Genomic DNA, 20,853 nt, shown 5'->3' with positions numbered 1-20,853 from the left:
TAAAATATTCATTCATTTTGGAAAATATTTGCACCTTGCTGTCAAACTTAGACAAATTCATATGGAGCATCAGAAAATGGCTGTTTTAAATAGCAAAATGCCTTTCTCAAAACCTCTCTTCCACTAAAACATTTTCTTCAAAATTATTTTAATAAGAAAGATTAACAATTTCAACATTTGCAGCTAATCCCCTTTCATTTGAAACTCTGCTGATAAAATTCTTTGCTTGTCATTCAAATAGTAAGTAATAATTATAGATTGGAGGCTTCCATCTCTTGGTTCATTAATAGTAAATTGCATGGAAGTCTGAAGCATAAGTCAGCTTTGATACATCTTGAAATGCAATTTCCATAGCTTGCCTTGGCTATGTACAATTAATTACACAGTTAATAAGGGAAATATGTTAATGAAAGAAAATTATTCATCCAGACCACCTGCCTTTACCAAGTATCTTTTGTGTGTTTTCCTTCCTTTTGTAATTTTGGTCTACAGACAGTTAAATAAAAAAAGGCAATTGACAATGTGGTGAATTTTTAATATAAGACCCTTGCTATTTCTGTTAACCCAGGTCAAATGAAAAATTAAACAACTCAAAAAATTATCTTGATTTTATGAAGTTTCCACTGACTTCTGTCACCTGTTTTTTCAAATTAAAATATGTATATATTGTACTTTTATACTCCTTAAATAAGTTACTTTTAAAGTAATTCATTTTTACCAAAAAGCTAATTATCTTCATAAGTAAAATTTAATAAACACTAGAAAACTAAGATAGGACCATGGCTGAGACCTTAATCATTTAAAATCTATTTAATTCAAGCTCTCCTTAGCAATAATTAAATCCTTCCATTCTATTTCTATGACTAAAGTTTTACTATTGACATTTTAATAAAAAAAACCCCTTAAATCCTTTTTTACAGTTAGTGTATTCTGAGGTTTTGATGTCTAACAACAATCAGCATAAAGTTACCAGAAAGTGACACAGGGCCTTCCAAAAAGCTAAGCTGCTCTACATTTTAAAAATTTCTTTTTCTTTTCTTTCTTTCTTTCTTTCTTTCTTTCTTTCTTTCTTTCTTTCTTTCTTTCTTTCACGAACTACAGGAGAATAGGAAAGAATTTTGATCATAGATATAAGTGATGGTTAGAGATGGAAAGATTCTTAGAGCTCAGCTAGTCCAACCTCATGATTTGACAGATGAGGAAATTAAGGTCCAGAAGAGTGAGAGGGCTTGCCAATGACCTTTTGGGTATTTAGATGCCATGTGATTAGTAGCACCCATTCTGCATTCTTTGAATGACACCACAATGCCTTTCACATTTTCAAATGGTGTATATATACACGACATCTACTTTTTGAATTGTATAACCAACCTTAAAGGGAAGGGTCCTGGTTTCAAATCTAACTCAGGTTACTTGAGTTATATATGAAATCTACTCCAAGCCAAGAACTTATAAAATCATATTAACACAAAGAGCTCAACTAAGGATTATCCATGGACATTTAGGAGAGAGCAAAAGGAATGGATGAACACAACAGAAAATTTCACTAGTATGCCAGTTATTTCCAAATGGCAGAGAAAATATTTTCCAATTTTACCGCAAGCATTGTGTGTAAGCAATGAAGGGGCTCTTCTGTATATGGAGAAAGTAAGGTACCCTTCATTTATGACCATGACCACATGCAACCACAAAATCAAGCATCTGAGGCCAAGCATTAGGCTTCTGAGCCTTCCTAAAGACCATTTTTTTTCTTATAGCTATATCACTTGTGTAATCAAGTTGTTTTCATCATTAAGCTACTGAAAAACAAGAATGGACTTTTCCTTCTTTGGCATCTTGATGTAGCCTTAATGATCTGCAGGGAATAGAATAGAAACTATACTGGGCTAGGAGTCAGAAGTCTTGGATTCAAATTTGAGTTCTACCACTTGGTGATTTAATTCTAAGGCAAGTGACTTCACTCTGAAGGGCTTCACTTACCCTGTTGAATTCTGAATGCTCTCTAGCATTAACATACTATGATTTTGCAAAGTAGACTTCACAAGAAAGCCTGAGACCTATGCAGACCACTCTCATTTTCTCATGGTATGGGATGAAAAATTCCCCACTGCATCATTTCCCACTCTTTGTGTGGCCTCAGTGGTTACAACAGGGAGATCTTTCAGAAAGAGAAAAGAGAGGAGAGTATAGCTGCTTACCAACACATGCACAGATACATACACTCACACCCAGAACTTCTCATTCATTCAACAACTGGGTCTTCGCAGTAGCCTTTTATGTGTTGTGTAAGGATGCACTCATTATAACTTCCTGATATAGTTTTTAGGAAAGATAAAGAATACCAGCAAAGAGAGAGTTACCTGAGTTAGCAATATGCTTCTCATACACATACGTAAAATGATAATGGCAATAATAACTGACATATATGAAGGGAATTAAAGTTTGCAAAGTGCTTACATTACGTTACATACATTATCTCATTTGACCAAACTTGATTCTAACCTGCATCTTTGTAATATATCCACAGAGACAAAACGGCTACTTATTAAAATGATTTTTCTCAATAGGAGTGGACCTACTTCCTGAAATGAGACATGGGGATACATGCATGAACAGTCTGAAACTATGTGTGTTAATGAGGAGCAAGTGTGGCCTAGATATACAAAATTTAAACCAAAAAATCCCCCTAATTTCAATCAAACTTACTAACAAGGAGTGAAACCGGTGAGTTTAAATTTTACCTCGTCCACTTTCCCCTCATTTTTCTTGGGAGAAAGTGATCAAAAAGCAATGAAGTGGCTGAAATACAAACGAGAGAGAACATGAAAAAAATGGGTTGGATAATCAGTCCTGGCAAGGCTGGGGTTGGGAGATGGAGGTTTCTCTCTAATAGATTATTTTTCACTTCTGTGAATAAAAATTCGACTTGGGGATAATCTCTTCTTACCATTTGCCCAAGCTCACCACTCAGTTACACACTGAAGCTTCGATGCACTGAGCTGGAAAGCATTGTTAGATGTCATCTTTGTTATTCTTGATTCTCTCCAGGGTGAATTGAACTGACCTCAACTAGGAGAATTAGGACCCTACCACTTTCCAAAGCTGAAATTTCTTGGAATTTCACCAAGGCCACCAGGCATTAGGAAAAAAAAACCAAACAACTGAGCACTTTCCTCCTTGGGCAATGACTCATGAGAGCTTCTGATTTAGGCTCCTGTTAATACAACCTACAAACTGTTGTGTCTTCAGTTTTCCAGATCCTTATGGCATACTTCAAGTCAATTAAATGATTCATTTACCTGCTAGGGCAAGTAAGTTTGAGAAGTGACTGGGAGGGCTAATTGTCCCACCCTCCTTATGTCATACATAGGTGACTAATAAATCCTTTTTCTTTTCTATGCAGAACTTGAGACTTGTTCCTAGAATATGGGACTTATGAAGGTTCCCACCAATACCATCACATAAGTGAATCTTAATTTATCCTGATAATTACTCTTTATGTCATTTTATATGATATTTAGAGGATCACAAATAGAGAGTTGGAAAAGACCTTTGAGGCTTCTTAGTCTAATTTATTATAATTCATTTCATTCTCTAGATACTTTGTTACATGATTAGTTAGTAATTTCACTATATGATGTAATACCCCTGCAAGTAGTTTACATGAGTTGGTACTTTGAATATTAGTTTAGAGTTAGGACCTCTTATCCTGAGTTCTGAATTCTTGGCCAAGCCATCTCATCTGTGGGATTTAGCAATCCCAACAATAAAATCATTCTCTAAAATCTATTGCCAAAATTTATTCAATAAGGGATAAAGTTGCTAGGAAAATATTTTTGTTGTTCAGTTGTTTTTTCAGTCACGTCCAACTCTTTGTGATCCCATTTGAGGTTTTTCTGGACAAAGATATTGGAGTGGCTTGCCATTTCCTTCTTCAGTTTATTTTAACAGATAAGGAAACTGAGGCAAAGAGGGATAAATGATTTGCCCAGAGTCACACAGCTAATAAGTGTCTGAGGCCAGACTTGAACTCATCAAAATGAGTCTTCTTGACTCTGGGCCAGGTACCTGCCTGGGAATTACTAGAGAGATTGAAAACCCAGAATAAAGCTGGAAGTAGGACAGAAAATATGTGCATGAGTACATAGAAACCAGAGGTCCTAAAAATATTTCTATTACTGTGAGGATTGATGCATTTCAAAGAGAAGCCGATGGATGCAAGGTGCTCCAGTGCATAAACTGACACTTTTTCCAGATGGCAATAAATACCACTTCAAATCCATATGAAAAAAATGATCTCCTTAATTTTCTCACCATAACTCCAAACTTCTTTACCAGAGTATTTCTGGCTAATTAAGGTATCTTAAGGTATGGCTAATAAATTAATCTTTCTGATTCCTGGTAGCTAAAAGTAGATTCTCTGACCCTCACAAACAGCACAAAGACAGACTCTAATTTGTTATTTGTGAACAATAATGATTGCTTTGATGTTCTAAAATACTTTGCTATTCATCTGTTATTCTATCCTCCACAGAACAGGTACATTCTAACCTTGCTCCTCATTGCACACACACCAGAAGGAAATTAACTTTTCACACAGCTGATCAAGGAGAAGAATCCAAATAGAGACTGGGTAGCCTTGCTTCCAAATTCTGCGTTTAATCCACAGCAACATGCATGCTGCCATCTTAATCTGGGCTGTACTGTTTTCTCGTGACAACCCATCGGGAATAGAATATAGAACCTACCACTGGGGAGCAACACTAATCTATTTGTATCTGAGCTAGGTTTTTTTTTTTTTAACAGAATAGAGGGGAAACCAAAGTTTTCATGGTTTATTTGGGAGAATTATTGGAAAGAAGGAACCATCTTCCAACAGAAACTAAAGAGGATTATTTCATCCTAAGTATAAATTGATGGGGGGGCCCTCCTATTTACACAGGAGGAAACTGAGTTCCTAATAAGAGTTTAAGTGGCATGCCCACAGTCACACAACTAGTTAGAGACATAAATAGAAGTAAAATTCTGGTTCTCTGACTTTCATACCATATTACCCCAGGTAAATAGCAAACATTTAACTTTAGCTCTCCGTATACATTTATTGGTATGTTCTAAGTTCAGTGTTCCCTACTGTATTATATCTTTTTAAGAACTTGAAGCTGGGTTGTCAAGTTAAGAACTTAAGATCTTGGTTGGCAGTGGGAACCCAGAGGAAAGGATGAAAATAAAGGGCAGTATAACTCAGTAGTGTCAAATTCAAATAGAGGGCCAGCCATTAAATCCTACAGAAGGATCCCTGTTGGCCACATATCAATTTAGAAAACCATGTATGAACATTATCTATGTTCTATTGTATTTTTATTTATTTTGTTAAAAATTTTCCAGTTACATTTTAATGTGGTTTAGCTTGCACTTGGAGTGCTGCAGGTCTCTATGTTCGATACCTCTGGTCTAACCAATCCATAGCATTTCATGATTATGTAAGACAACTGTCTAACTTACATAGATTTTAAAAAACTACAGCCACTCTGACACTTACTAAGCAATAACGTATTATTTTGCACTTCAGAAGATGCATTGCTTCTTTGACGTGAACATGTTTTCCACTGGTGTAGACTGCAACCCCCTCTCCTCATGCCTCTGTTAATCATTTTCATGAGTTGTGAAAAAGCCAAACTGTTAACTTTAGCATTCATATATGTCCATTATCTAGGACAGTAGCCAATCAACAAATGGTTAATGAATTTACAACATAGGTCTGTAGGCTGCGACTTTATCTCCAGCTTCAATTCAGGAAGACTGAAAAGTGAGGAGGCTTCTTAACTGCACAGCCTCTTTCCAGTCTTGCTCTATTCCAATCCATTTGGCATATTAATGTCATATTATTATTATTTATACTATGTCAAGTGTATTATATACATTTTTATTATGTTACTTCCCTCTTTGACTTCTGTCATTGCACTAAATCTAAACACCTCTTCTTGTCTTTCAAGGCCATCTATAATCTGTCTACAGCCTGCAAATATAACCTAATTTCCATTATTCCTCAGAACCTTTTGCTTCAATTAGCTGGCCCTTTTCAATATCTTACATCCATGGAGTGCTTGGCCTTGGCTCTCTGCCTTTGCCCTGGGTTCCCCTTTGTTCTAAAGCCCTACCATATTTACAGACATAATCTAATTCTTGATTAACTTGCTGTCTTGTATTGTTCACCATTGTGCCACGTATGTCAATGTTGGTTCCTAAACTAAATTACAAGCACCTCGAGAGCAAGGTTCGTATCATATTTCCATGTCTTCCATAGTGTGTAGCATGGTGTTAAGACCATTAGAGATGCTCGATGGGTATATGTTGATAGACTGAATGTCCTCTTGCATCATGTCACTCCTTTGCTCAAAAAACTGTCAAGGCTACCAACTGCAGTTGGTCAGTTAATTGACATTTATTAAGTACCTACTATGTGCTAGGTAGGGACTATGCTAAGCCCTGCATCAAGCCAAATCTTGGCATCTATGCTCTCTCACTGGCCTGTCTGCCACAGGTTAGTAGTTTAGATGTCACAAGTCATATAGATTATGGGATTTAGATTTAGTCCGACATTTTACAGATGAGGACTCTGAGACCCAGAGAGAGAGAGAGAGAGAGAGAGAGAGAGAGAGAGAGAGGAGTAACATACCCAAGGTCATTCAGGTAGTGAGTAGCAGAGTTATACAACTCTCTCTAACTCCTATTCATCAAAAACAATGATTCCAATCAGTCTAGTTTCTTCAGTGTTTCCAAATATGTCATGCTCACTCTTACTTCTTTCAACAGATACCATTCTGCTATTTGTAGAATTTCTAACTGCTTCCTCTTCATCATTTCAAATCCTATATTTGTGTTTAGACCCAACTAAAGCACTACCTTTGTCCACAACTATCTGAACTCACAAAAATCTTTCCTTTCTCTTGATTACTCTATCATTTATATTCTGCACAATGCAATCTAGCATCTGCTAATACATTACTGGGTATTGTTTGCTAGCTGTAGGACTGTCTTGTATCCTCAATGAGGCTCTAAGTCATTGTGCTGAGCATTTATTTGCTTGTGATTCTTGTGGTACTCTGATTCTAAATGAAATTTTAGAAGTCCAGTTTTGCAAATCATGTTCATTTTGACCAATACACATGAGCAGTCAGGAAACTTCATTTGACCAGAATAAATAAATAGAAATTGCCTAATTTAGTTTTCTAAACAAAATCATTTAAGTGCTATCTGGTTTATGGGTGGGTACTTATATTGATGGGCAGCTAGGTGGCACATAGATAGAGCACCAAGCCTGGAGTCAGGAAGACTCATCTTCCCGAGTTCGAATCTAGCTTCAGACACTTAACTAGCTATGTGACCCTAAGCAAGTTGCTTAACCCTGTTTGCCTCAGTTTCCTCATCTGTAAAATGAGCTGGAGAAGGAAATGGCAAACCACTCCAGTATCTTTGCCAAGAAAATCCCAAATGGGTCATGAAGAGTTAGGCATGACCGCACCAACTAAACCAACAAAATGATATTGAAGGTATACTATTTCTCTTTCAGGAGTTTTTCTAGGTGATTTAGTTATATTATGATAATCTAGAATACTGTGAGCTGAATGATTGTGCAGTAAAGTAGGTTTTAAACCAGTTGAATGATTAGCCTCACAGATCTGTGATTAAGAGACTCATGTCAACTGGAGGGAGGTCTCCAATGCAGTGCCAAAGGGCTCTGTCATTGGGGATGTTCCAAAAAGTATTTTTATTGGTGGCTTAGATAAAGGCACAGTTGGCATGTTTATTAAATTTGTAGTTGATGAGCTGACAGAGATGTTGAATGTCAATACTGAGATCTAAAAAGTTCTTATATTGTACTGTTACACTAAATTAATAAGATATAATTTAATAGGAATAAATGTAAAGTTTTACATTTTCATTCAAGAAAGTCAACCTCCCAGGTATAAGTAGGAGAAAAAATGACTACCTAACACTTACTATTAAAATGATAATAATAATAGCTAGCATTCATTAAGTACCTAGTATGTGCAGTCACCGCGCTAAGTGCTTTACAAGTATTATCTCATTTTCATCTTTGTAACAACCCTGGGAGGTAGGTGCTTTTATTATGCCCATTTAATGATGAGAAAAGGCAAAACAGAGGCTAAGTGACTTGCCCAAGGTTACACAGTTAGTAAGTGTCTGAGGCCAGAGGCCCAGTGTTCTATCCATTGTACCACCTAGCAGCCTCTTTAAAAAAAGAAATGGGGACTTTTTTTGGGGGGGGATAAGTCAACAGCAAGAAAAGTTGATTCAGTCATTGACTGCTTTAACAGAAGCAAAGTGCCTATACCAAGGGAGGTGATCGACCTTCTGTTCTCTGCCCTAGTGTGACTCAAGTCAAGACAACAAATACTTACTATGTGCCAAGCACTACTCTAAGGGCTGGAGATATTTTCAAAAAGGCAATATTATGTTCAGTTCTATGTGTTAGGTTTTAGGAAAGACCCCGACAAGCTAAAAAATATTTGAAGAAGAACAACCAGTGTGGTGGGAGACTTGAAATCAGGTCATGGGAGGCAGGTTTGCTATAGTGGAAGACTTAAGGGAATTTGAGAACTGTGTTTAGACTTTCATGTGAAAGAAGAATTACATTTGGTCTTCCTGGTTCCAAAGGAAAGAACTAGGACTGATGGGGAAAAGTTACAAAGGGGCAGACTTTAGTTTGATATGAGAGAAAAAAAAACCCTTCCAATAAATCAGAAATGTCCAAAAGGGGAATAGTTTTTCTTGAAAGTTGAGTTCCCCACCTCTGGAAATCTTTCACATGAAGACAGGGTGAGTACTAGGTCAGGGGTGTTACAGAATGTGTTTCATGCTTTGGGGATGAAATGGATTAGATGACTTCTAAGATCTCTTCTGACTTTAAGATTCTCTAATTCTATGAAAGGAATTTTATTTGGAAGAGGCTGTAGTTACTCAGAAACAGCCAAGTGCTGATTACACATGGTAGCAGGTAACACGAAGAAAAGATGGTCTCTGAACCCCACTGGAGGTTATAATTTCAATTCCTTCCCCCCTTCTAATATTTTACTAGAGCTTGCATGGAATCATTGCGTCCTGTGTTTCAAGGAGGGAAGTACCCATGCCAATAAAACTGCAGGTTCTGTAAGATATCAAAGTCTAATATTCATTCTATTTTATCAAATGTAGCTATGTTTTTAGACAATGAGTCTGAAAATGTTTATCAGTGACTTAGATAAAGGCATACATGGCATACCCAGCAGGTTGGAAGACAGCATAAAACCGGGAAGGCTGGTTAACATATGGGGTAACCAATTCAGGACCCCAAAATAGATCTCACACAGGCTAGAACCTTACAGAGTAAATGTAACACCTTACACTCGAGTTTTAAAAAAATCAGCTTCCCAATTATAAACATGTAGGTGGCAAGGCTAGACATCGGTTTGTCTGAAAAATTTCTGGGGTCTTTAGAGGGTGGCGAGGTCAGATGGCAGCCAAAAAAAAGCAATGTCATTAAGTAAAGCAAATAAGGTGTCCAAAACAATGGGGATAGTCCCAATGTATCCTACCCTGATCAAATTGCATTGGAGTAATATGATCAGTTCTAGGTACCATATTTCAAGAAGGACTCTCATAAGCAGGAAAGCATTGTTAAAAAAAAAAAAAGAGGGCAGCCATTACAGAGCAGGACCTTGAGAACATGCCACATAATACTCAGTAAAAGGAATTGGAGTTATTTTGCCTAGAGAGAAAAAAAGACTTCTGAAGGACGTGATAATTGTCTTTAGGCAATTGAAGGGCTGTCATATGAAAGAGGGATTGGACTTGAACAACGGATGGAAATAGCAGAGAGGCAAACTTTGGCTGAACAAAATTCCTGACAAATACCGTTAGCCAAAAATGGAATGGGCTGCCTTGGGAAGTGGCAGAGTTCCCCCTTAAAGCAAAAGCTGGATAGCCAATTCTTAGTGATGCCATAGAAAGGAATTTCAATAAGGTATGGGCTGGACCAGATTGCCTCTGAGGTTTCTTTCAACTCTGAGATTCTGTGATTCTGAAATCAGAATTTATTCTTGCCCATATCCTCTTCTCACAGATCCTCAGAATCATCATCACTCTCCCCAGGGCTTGAATAGCAAATTAAAGCCAGCTTATAAGCAGTGAACACTGCAGAATTCATGCTTAGTTTTTGTGAAGGAGGGAGGCTTTGTTTAATTTTGCCTTGTGCAACAGCAAAATGGCTAGTCAGGTTTTGGTCCCAGAATCCCAGAATTTCCCAGAATCCCAGAAACGGTATGTGCCCAGTGAATAAGTATCTACAAAGTAGAAATGACCTGGTATAATTTTCTGATGCTTCCAAGAGTCTTCAGGGGAAAATGCCTACCCTATTTTGACTTTTTGAATGACAAAGCTCATTTCAATTTTCTTCAAAAAGAAAATGAACAAAATACTAAAAGAAAATACCTAAAATGCCCACCGAGTTATCTTTAAAAATTAAAAAAAAAAACCCAACCCTTTCTTTATAGAGGGTCAACAATGAGACAACTGCCAAAGTGCCCAGGAGTGACAGAGGGTATCAGACTAGCAGGAGTTGGGAAGGAGGGGGTACCAAGTTTCTACAGATGCCAAAAGCTGCCAGGAAGATCCTCTGAGTCCCTACAGCTGTTAGGAGCTGAAACATACTCCAACATCTGTTTCCAGCAGCCCACTGCAATTGAAGATGGAAGATCCCAACATCTACAAGGAAGAGTGGCCCTAAGCAAAGAGCCTCTTGGGGCTTCAGAGGTAGTTCTGGAATCATCCCAGGGCCTAGAGAAGCAATCAGACACCAAGAATCTGAAGGGTGGTTCAGGTCTTGCTTTCAGCAACCCACTGGGATTGTTGATACAGGACATCACCAGTCAAGAGTGAAACCATGCAAAATTGTAAATTAGGTAATTTACCCTCACAGGCTTCTCTTCCTTAATTTTGGTGTTTTCCTTTTCCCTTATTGCCCTCAGATGCTGACACCAAGCTGTCCAGAATCACCAAATCTACTACCTGACTGGACCTGCCCCACTTACGGAGTACTCATGTTCTAAGCATTTCCCTGACATCACCTTCATCCCTGAACATTATTTCTCTAGTGTCCCATTTACTCAGGACTCCTCTCTCTGCTGCTAAGATAATGTGGTGCTGGTGGGCTGTCTAAATGGGTTAGTCCTCCTAGATGACACATTTATTTGCATTTTGAACAAAACTCTCTGAGGCACAATGCCTTACCCCAAGAATTTCTGGGCCTGTGGCAAGCCAGCAATAGAGAGACTTTTTGGTTCCCCTTGCCAATTTGGAGGATTTTGTTCTTGCTGTTACCCTCAGGATTATCCTGGGAAAATCTGCAGGAAGATTTCCTTCCATTGTTTTTGGCCACCAGAAAACAGAAGTAAAGAGTATTGCCTCCATATCTGTGGCTCCTGTAGGATCAAAGAAGCTGAAAGGCAGCATCCTGCTGGTGGCTAGCCTCTAAGACGAAGGTTCTTAACTTGGGATCCACAGATTTTAGGAGGTCCATGAACTTGGATGTGAAAAAAATTGACATCTTTATTTTAATTAATCTCTAACTGAAATTGACATCTCGTTCAGTTATTAATTCAGGCAACAAACCACAGTAGTATTAAGAAGTAGCATGACTTCATCACCAATTGGAATTACAAATATTTTCATATCATATTGCAGTTGTTGTAGATATCTTGAAATATCATTTATTCCCAGCACTATTTCAAGATTAGTTATTAGACTTACCACCAGATCACACACGATCTTAGCCTTCCTTTCTACAGACTACGATCTTCACTATAACTGGTCTCCTTTGTAATCCTATGTATTTGATTTTATGCATTTAAATACATTATTTTGAGAAGAGATCCATAGGCTTCAACAGACTGCCAAAGAGTCCATGACAGAGAAAAGGTTAATAACACCTGCTCTAGAGCCTTCATAAGTTCTACAAGGTCTCTACTTTTAAAAGTTAAAATTACATTGTGCTTCATATCAAAATCCTAGGAGATAGGTTTAACACATAGGAAAAAAGTGGATGGTTGCTTGGCTTGCCTTCTAACTTGTTACTTCCCATCACTGCCTGGGGGTAATTTGATGACATGACTTTTCTGAAGTGCTTTTTCTCTGCCCTCCTGAGACAACTTAACCTGATTTAATCAATAGTAGCGTTGCTCAATCAAAAGGGCAGATTTTTCATTTGCAATCTAATGCTTTGCTGGTCTGTGGCATTCAAGCAATGTAGGAATGACCAAATTATCCTTGTTATAATGCCATGCTCAATAAATGCTTGATGAAGAGTGTGATGCATGCTGTTTAAATGCTCAAAAATTGCACTCAATAGTCTGTAGAAGTTGTTGGACTTGTGTACTTAAGCAAGAATGACTTTTAAAGCCTCCTTTGAACTTGGATCAGTGAACCTACTTCTTTCTTTACCCTTCGACTCAGTTTAAAGAGGAGCATGATATGAAAAATGAGAAGCAATTTTGTTTGTATAAAGAATGAGAATATTAGAGCCCAAAGGGAACTTTATAGATCTTATTGTCCAATTTTCATTTTAATATTAGGTGATATTAGGATAGATAGGTTATGGTGACTTGCCCAAGGACATATATCTAATTAGTTTGGTACCACTAGGACTAAAACTTAGGTTTCATGATTCCTAGTTATGACCTCTTCAGTACATAATGCCTTTATTTAACAGTAAACCTTCAGTAAGGTATGATATTTAGTTCTCTTCTTAGTAGGGTATTTTAGTATTCATCAGTGTGGACCATTGAAGCTCAAAATTTGGGGCCAACTGGGAATGGATCTTGGCTATAAGGATTTTCCTGCATTTTCTCCAGGCTCTGGGGTTGATTCTAGAATCATTGAGGTGGTTCCAAGATTGTGGATTTGGGGCAGAAAGCTTCTAGAATATCCATACCATTTTGAAAAAAATCTTGGGACGTGTACTCCAGGTCTGAACTAACCCCAAAAGGATAGGATGATCTCTAACATATAGGTCCCTGTTATAGATTTCAAGTAGATCAAAGACCTTCTTGGGAGGTCTGACCCAAATTTGCCTTCCCGGAACTCCCTACCCTCCTCCTGTGAGACATATGACAACTTAAACTCAAAGCTGACAACCCAGCAAAAACTCATATGGTCACCAAAGCTAGCTTTACATTTCTGTACTCAACAACTGTGCCATCCTAATCCTACATCCTCCTCTATACTCTCATTACATTTGCCTCTTCATCTGAAGGTCTGCTGTGGCTTCACTAGGCCTGAAAGTAGGTCTTAGAGCTCCTGAAAGTTTCAAATTCCTGCCAATTTATTTAAAGGTAGCCCAGCCAACTAGAAAGAGCTGGAAAGAGACTTAGAAGCAAGTAATCTACCAGAAAGTGCAAGATAGGTCAGATCTGAAGTCTAGAATGTAATAATGGACTTGGGATAAGAAATTTATGCTAATTCTAACAGGGTCTCCCCCTAACCCTTTGGCTTAAATGTCAGACAGCATTCCTACAACTCAAAAGTTGATCAATAACATCAGTGGAAAAATACACTGCCCCAAGCCTGACTTCTGGAACACATTAGTATAAATATAAAACGTGAAACGCCATCCAATATAATCTTGTTTCTTCATGAACAAGTCTCATGTAAGCAATTATAAGCTAAGTACTTTGCAAATATTATCTCAATAAAAATATGGTTTGTTACTTTAGTTGGCTAGACCTAGGTAAGTGATTGGCTTAGTAGGTGACACACAGCATGTTGATGATGATAATTGTTCCCTAAGATGAATTAGCTTTATATGGAAATAGTGACTATATGGTTAGCCCACGACCAGGCATGTCTCAAGTGTCTGTCATTCAGCTCCAGGGGAAAGTGGTTATGGGTGCATAAGGAGATCACCATACTTTTCTCTCCTATGTCAGAGAAATAACTGGTGAGTTGGTAGCATTACTCTTATATCGAAACACATATTGTAGAGAACCATTCTCACAAACTAAGAATCAACATAGTTGAAGTTAAATGGTGAAGCAACACACCCAAGAGGCAGGTAGGAAATACAAGGGCACAGTTCCTTCATTACAGTAGGTACTACAGGAACATTTGCTAAATTGAATTGAAAATAACCAACGGAAAATAATGAAGTCCCCGAAATGAGTCACAGGTCAAAGAATCAAAGAATCCTGAAGAGTCAACTGGTCATATATAATGCTAATAAAACAGAGAGTAGTTACTTTAGAAAGTACTGAATCTCTATGTGCTACTTAACATTTAATTGGGGTTTGGGGGAGCTCTAAGGGATCAGCTTGTGTATCACCTGGCAAAAGTGGAAAGACTGCACCATGCTATCATAGAGCAGTCACCAAAATCCTTTATGTTTTAGTTTAAACTCATTTTGTCTTATCCCATCCTTGGTAGAAAAGGGAACATCACTTAACCATTATTTACAATGCTGTAGCTTCATATACTTGAATAATAGAATAAAAAGAATGGCCTTTAATCTGCATAAGAGTTTACTAATTTACCTTCTAGGCTTCTAATTAGTATTATTGTGTTGTTAAGACCCTGGTTTTCCAAAGTGATAACCCACCCTCTCCATAAAACTCTGTAAGAAGAATCTATGCCCATTTGGTAAATTCACAGACTCAGTATTCTTCCTTATGTTGAACATAACAGAACTTAAAGGGTACCTAATGGTTTCTAAATGTTGATATGTCTATGGATCATGTTCATGTTCACTTGAGGGAGGGTATAAGTAGGATTCTTTTCCTCCTTTAGTCAAACAGCTGACTCATATTCAACCAGTGGCTCACAGGAACCCATAGAGCCTTTCTTCTGAAATTCACACAAAGCCAGCCACTCTTGAATTGGTGCCAATGCTCCCTGATTTTAAGCAGACCCAATGGAAAAGTACAGATCTACCCAGCTGATCAATTAGAGGGTGATTATTTGATTTACATTAGAATCCACCATAGGATTCCTTTATAGATTGAGCTCTTTAGCACATTTTAAATGATTTATAATTATAAAAACTCATTGTACATGTGACTTTTCAAGGAAAGTGCCTATTACATGAAGTAACAGCCACCTGTATTAATGATGGCTTTTCTTTTGAGTTGTTCTGCTTTGTACTTGGCTACTATTAAATTTTCTTCTGCTGGTCTCTCACCATTTCTTTGACTTATTAAGAGCATTTAAAATTCTAAGGGTATCCTTCAAAATATAGCCAACTCTCATTCATCAACTGGGTGATATCTAAAAACATAGTGAGCATGCTTTCCTTCCTCTCTGTCTCCACTCCATACTCCTTATACTGCCTTTACAAGGCTCACTTTTATCTTCTTGGCACTGGAGAGAAAGAGAGCTGTAGCGTGCGTGTAATGGGACCAATACACCTAGTCACACCTCTATGAGCATAGTAATATTTTACAGTCTTAGAACTGGGTAGGATAATTTGCATTATTTGGCCTTCTGACCCAATTGAAATCCAGAAATTAACTCATTTACATAGACTATCTATTGAGACACAGACCTGAAAGTAATAATGAATGAATCAATTAAGATCTAGTTGTGTTCAAGTACTTTGACTTTATTCATCTCCTTGCTCGTGGGGAAAAAAAGAAATTGATCTGTGAATATGGTATAGCTCTAAATATGATCAATATGGCCCCGCTTGAATGACTAGAAAGCATTTATTTGTGAGTAAATACACTAATAAGGGCTTTTTCAGGACCCAGTGGAGAGGCCTTCAGTGTATGCAGCCTGGTATATAGTAGCTGCTTAATAAATGCTTATTAATTGACTGAACAAAAGTTGTGTTTTCCTTTTCTGACCATTTCTTTTAAACAGTTATCTTATCCACCATGTCCCAGACTGACACCTATCTCATTGGCTCAAAGTTTTGTTGAGTGAGTTTTGATTTCATTGATTGTTATAAGAACTATTGTCCATCACTGTCTATATTTTTATGTAAAGAGGTGTTCTTAATTTGGTGTTCACAACCTTGGCTTTTGATATGTTGATGACTATATTTCAATATATTTTTTTCCTTTCTAATTCTATGCATTTAAAAACGTTATTTAGAGAAAAGATTCATAGTTTTCACCTAACCACAAAAGGAGTCCATAATGCAAAAAAGTTAAGAATCTCTTTTACAACAGAGCTATCATTTGCTAGTGAAGATGTCCTAATTTCACATATGTGTCTAAGCAACCTCCGCTAATGCCCCATCATGGCATGGAGGACACTTAAGTTTCCCATAGACAAAGCCGGTGGAGTGGAGGCTTGGAGAGATTAGAAACAAGGTGGCAAGACTTCAGGTCCAGTGAGGAGACACACCATACTGTCTATGCTATCCACAGACCAGTTGAAAGAGATGTGACCATCGCTAGATTAGTTACAGAGTCATAAATTTTTTGGTCATGCCAATTTAAAGACAGTCTACCAAGACTTGCACTGTTGGAAGAAACACCTCCACTGACTGAAATCATGGGTTGTCTGATGTACTGAAGCATAAATCCATTCCAATGGGCTGTGCCAACAATAAAAAAACGTAGTAGTGTATGGAAATGAAAAGGAAGTTGGTTTTGGAAGAGACCTGAGTTTGAATCCTGCCTTTGCTACTTACTGTCTAGGTGAACATAAACAAGTCACATGACTTTGAGCCTGCAGTCAAGAAGATTTGATTTTATATCCAATCTTAGACATTTAACAGCTGTGTGATTTTGAACAGGTTACTTAACTTCTGTTTGCCTCAGTTTCTGCAACTGTAAAGGGGGGATAATAATAGCACCTGGCTAGGTGGCTCAGTGGATAGAACCGTGGGCCTGGAGTCAGGAGGACCTGAGTTCAAATCTGTCCTCAGATATTTATTAGCTGTGTGATTCTCGGCAAGTCAAAACCTCTGTTTGCCTTGGTTTTCCTCAATTATAAAATGAGGATAATAATAGCTCCTTTCTTCCAGGTTTGTTGTAAGGATCAGATGAGAGGATAATTGTAAAGTGGCTGGCACATAGTAAGTGCTATATGTTAGCCATTTTCTTCTTCATCATCATCATCATCATCATCATCATCATCATCATCATCATCATCATTGTTCCAGGGTTGTTGTGAAGATCAAATGAAATAATATTTGTAAAGCACTGAACATTCTGCCTGGCACACAGTAGGTGCTATATAATTGTAGCTATGATGCTGTTGGTACTGTTGACCTTTATTGGCCTCCCTTTTAACTAAAAAATGAGAGGGCTGGTCTAGATTCTTAATCTAGAATCCATGAATTCCTGAAAAATTCATGACTATTTCAATATAATTGGTTTTCTTTGTAATTCTATGTATTTTGTGAATTTAAGAACATTATTCTGAGGAGACTCCATAGGCTCCACCAAATGGCCAAAGGGGTCCAGGACACAAAAAGATTAAGAACCCCTGGCTGAAGTGATCTCTATGGATCCTTCCAGTTACACATCCTATAACACTAAAATGCCTTCCAAGTAACTCAGGCATATTTCTTAATTAATTAATTTTATACCGCTGGCTTGTTTACCTTTTTTGAAGCTCAGCTTTACTACCTGCAAAACTGGGGTAATGGTATCTTCCTCATAGGACTGTAGAGAGGATCAAATTGAGATAGTATATGTAAAGGCATTTGCAAACTTAAAGTGCTAAATCAATGTCATCTATCATTAAAATTATCAATAGCATGAATTTAGAGTCAAATGTGAAATTATATGTTCAGACAATTTATTTGATGAAAGGTTTTAGTATTTCTTATTTACTGTGTTGGCCAATCTTTTATACATAAAATTCCATATACCTGTTTAGGTCAGAAATATCTTCAACCTTAAAATGTCCACTTTCAGTGAGATCTTGTAAAAATTAGCTAATAAAAATTAATGGGAAGCACTCCATAAAATGCTGTAGAAATGCTAGATAATAACTTGTTAAAAAGGAAATTAGTGCTCAGAAATATGCAGAATATAAAATTGGGTACTATCATTTTTTCTAGATGCCAAATCAAATCTTAAGCGACAAAAAGAAAAAGGACCCTACCTAGAGTGTGCCATATAAAACAATATCTTTCTCTATGCTGGGAAAAAAAAATTAGGACTTGAGCCCTTTGAGTTAGAAGTAGGGAATTAACAGAAGCTTCAAAGACATCAAACTTGAGGAACATTTGTAGAATAATCCCATCATTTCCATAATAGAAGGAACACTGCCATTGGAGAGAGAAGTTTATTCTACAAGGGGTCCTATACCATGGGTCAACTAAACAGAAAGACATTGTGCTGGAGAAAGAGACTCAAAAACTGAGCCTCATTAAAAAATGAAACAGGCACTGGGGCATGATGGGAAGGGGGCCATCATTGATGTCAGGAAGATACAGGTTCAAATCTTGCATTTGACAAATACTTAGCTGTTTGATCGTGGGGCAAGTCACATAACCTCTTCACGTATCAGGCAATTCTCCAAGACTTGTTGAACTCAACCAGTGGAAAGAAGTTTACACAATGGGAGTTCCCTTTTCTGAAAAATGACAGGTTCAGATTTGAGGCGTGGGGTGGAGAAAGAAAACTAAATCTAATCCTGACTCCAGTCTCTGATTCAACATGGAAATTAATCCTAATTAAAGGCTAACGATCCTGCCTCACATACCTAAGGCATTGTGGAAGGTTATATATTTAACACTCCCTCTCATCAAGGACAGTTCATACCTAAGAAGTGCAGTTAAAGGAACTGGAGAATGTTCAGCCTGTAGAAGAGATTTAATGTAGAACATTGCAGCTGCATTCAAACATTTTAAAGGTTGTTACATGGAAGAAGGATTAGATTCTTCTTGTTTGGTCCTTCAAGCCAGAATGAGGACAAAGAGGCCATCTTAAGCTTGATATATGGTAAAACTGACTAACAATTAGGGCCATCTCAGAATGGAATAGGTCACTTCAGGAGGTAGTGGGCTCCCCTCACTTGAAGCCTCAAGCAAGTCCTGGCTGACCGCTTGTTGGGCACTTTGTAGAAGAGATTCTTTTGAAGGTATGCATTGGAACAGATGGCCACTGAGGTCCCTTCCAACTGGGAAATTCTGTTATTTTGTGAAATATCCTGGAATCACTGGGGTCTTTCTTTGTCTCGAGGGGAACGTATTTGTCGTGAGGTGGGAAATTTGGTGGATATGTAAGTACAAGAAATGAGAGAGTAAGGATCATAGTGGCTAAGGGGTTGGAACTCTTGAGTTTGAATTTTGCCTCAGATATTCATTCAATGATCATGGGAGTGTCACTTAACCTCTTTTGGCCTCAGAGTCCTCATTTGTAAAAGTGGGGATATTAACACTTTCCTCCTAGGGTTATTGTGAGGATCAAATGAGATAATAGGTATAAAGTATTTTGAAAACCCTACTAATTAACTAATTAATGAAAACCTAACTTAAATGTTAGATGATGATAATGATGATGATGACATTTAGTGACCAGTCTCTAGGAGTAGAATCATTCTGATTTTCATAGAAAACAGTAACCCACAGTCCAACAAACAGCTATGGATTTTTCAGCTCACTTCTAACTATACTATTATATAAGAGATTCACCAATTTTCTCAAAACTTATAGTTAGAAAATGTCTAGAGCCATTTGGTTTCTGTGCATGTTGACCCAACCTTAATGTCAGATGGAGTAAGATACTTTGTAGAAAACTACCCTGAGTGGGTGTTGCTAATTACCATAGTTCTTAATTATGGCAGAATCCGACACATAGCAGGGCTGGGGAAGTCATTACGGTGTAGTTCTACTCAGGCAACTAGTTTGCATAGTGGATAGAACACTGGGCTTGAAGTCAGGAAGACTCACCTTCCTGAGTTCAAATCTGGCCTTAGACACTTACTAGGTGTGTGACCTTGGGCAAGTGACCTAACTCTGTTCGTCTCAGTTTCTTCATCTTTAAAATAATTTGGAGAAGGAAATGGCAAATCACTCCAGTATCTTTGACAAGGAAACCCAAAATGGGGTCATACAACTGAAGAACAACAGAGTTCTACTTGGAGAAAAAATTTAGTTCTTCAGTTGGCTGAGGTTCTTTTCTACCAGTCTAAATTGTTCTTTTGTTATCCGTTACACTGCTAAAGAATCTTTCTAAAATACATACAAGCACAAGTTAACTTGATGGGATCTATTTAGAGATTCTAGAAATTAACTTATATAATGGAAAAATTTTTCTTTCAGCTCTCTGAGTAAGAAGACATATCAATGAAACAGTAAAATAAAGTTCTCTGTCTCCCTGCCAATCTCAGGAAGAGGAAGTCTCTGACACAAAAAAGAACTTAATGAGATGGTTTTGTGCTATATTTTAAAAATCAACAAATGGGAAAACTTCCACCAGCTGGAAAATTCAGGAATATATTGCTCTCCTATATACTGGAGACAGCCAGTGAGATATGCTGAATTGTGAACAGCTCTCCTAATAAACTTAGAAATTAATTTTGCATCAAGCAACAATCCATAGGTATTTTTATATGGCTGTCTCAATAACAAAAGTCATCTTGGGAAGACAGAAATCAGCAAAGACATGTGTCTGAGAAAGACGAGCTGAACTTTCATCACAATGGAAAGTGTTTTGTACTAACCACATTCTGGAAAGCATTAGCACAAAGAGGGAGGGGCCTTAAAACTGCACAACTCTCCCCAGTCTCACTTTTAATTATGAGAAGCCTATGACTGACATTCATTTACCCAAATGATTCTTGGTGAGTTGGGAATTGAAGGAGAAGAAAACAAGTGCTGCTTATTAGTCAGAGAGCTTAAAA

At 37.5% G+C, this 20,853-nt stretch overlaps 1 protein-coding gene across 1 annotated transcript in view; it reads right to left on the bottom strand.

Annotated features, from left to right (window-relative positions):
* PTPRN2 (protein tyrosine phosphatase receptor type N2) overlaps positions 1-20,853 on the bottom strand; it is a gene marked incomplete at its 5' end in the record, with an annotated part of 1,499,790 nt that overhangs the window by 123,827 nt on the left and 1,355,110 nt on the right. The window lies entirely within an intron of this gene.

This window comes from Phascolarctos cinereus, unplaced genomic scaffold (genome assembly GCF_003287225.1).
Source record: "Phascolarctos cinereus isolate Bilbo 61053 unplaced genomic scaffold, phaCin_HiC Scaffold_1;HRSCAF=81, whole genome shotgun sequence".
Classification (NCBI taxonomy): Eukaryota; Metazoa; Chordata; class Mammalia; order Diprotodontia; family Phascolarctidae; genus Phascolarctos; species Phascolarctos cinereus.
The sequence above is the reverse complement of the archived record's forward strand: the minus strand, read 5'-3'. Positions and strand labels throughout refer to the sequence as shown.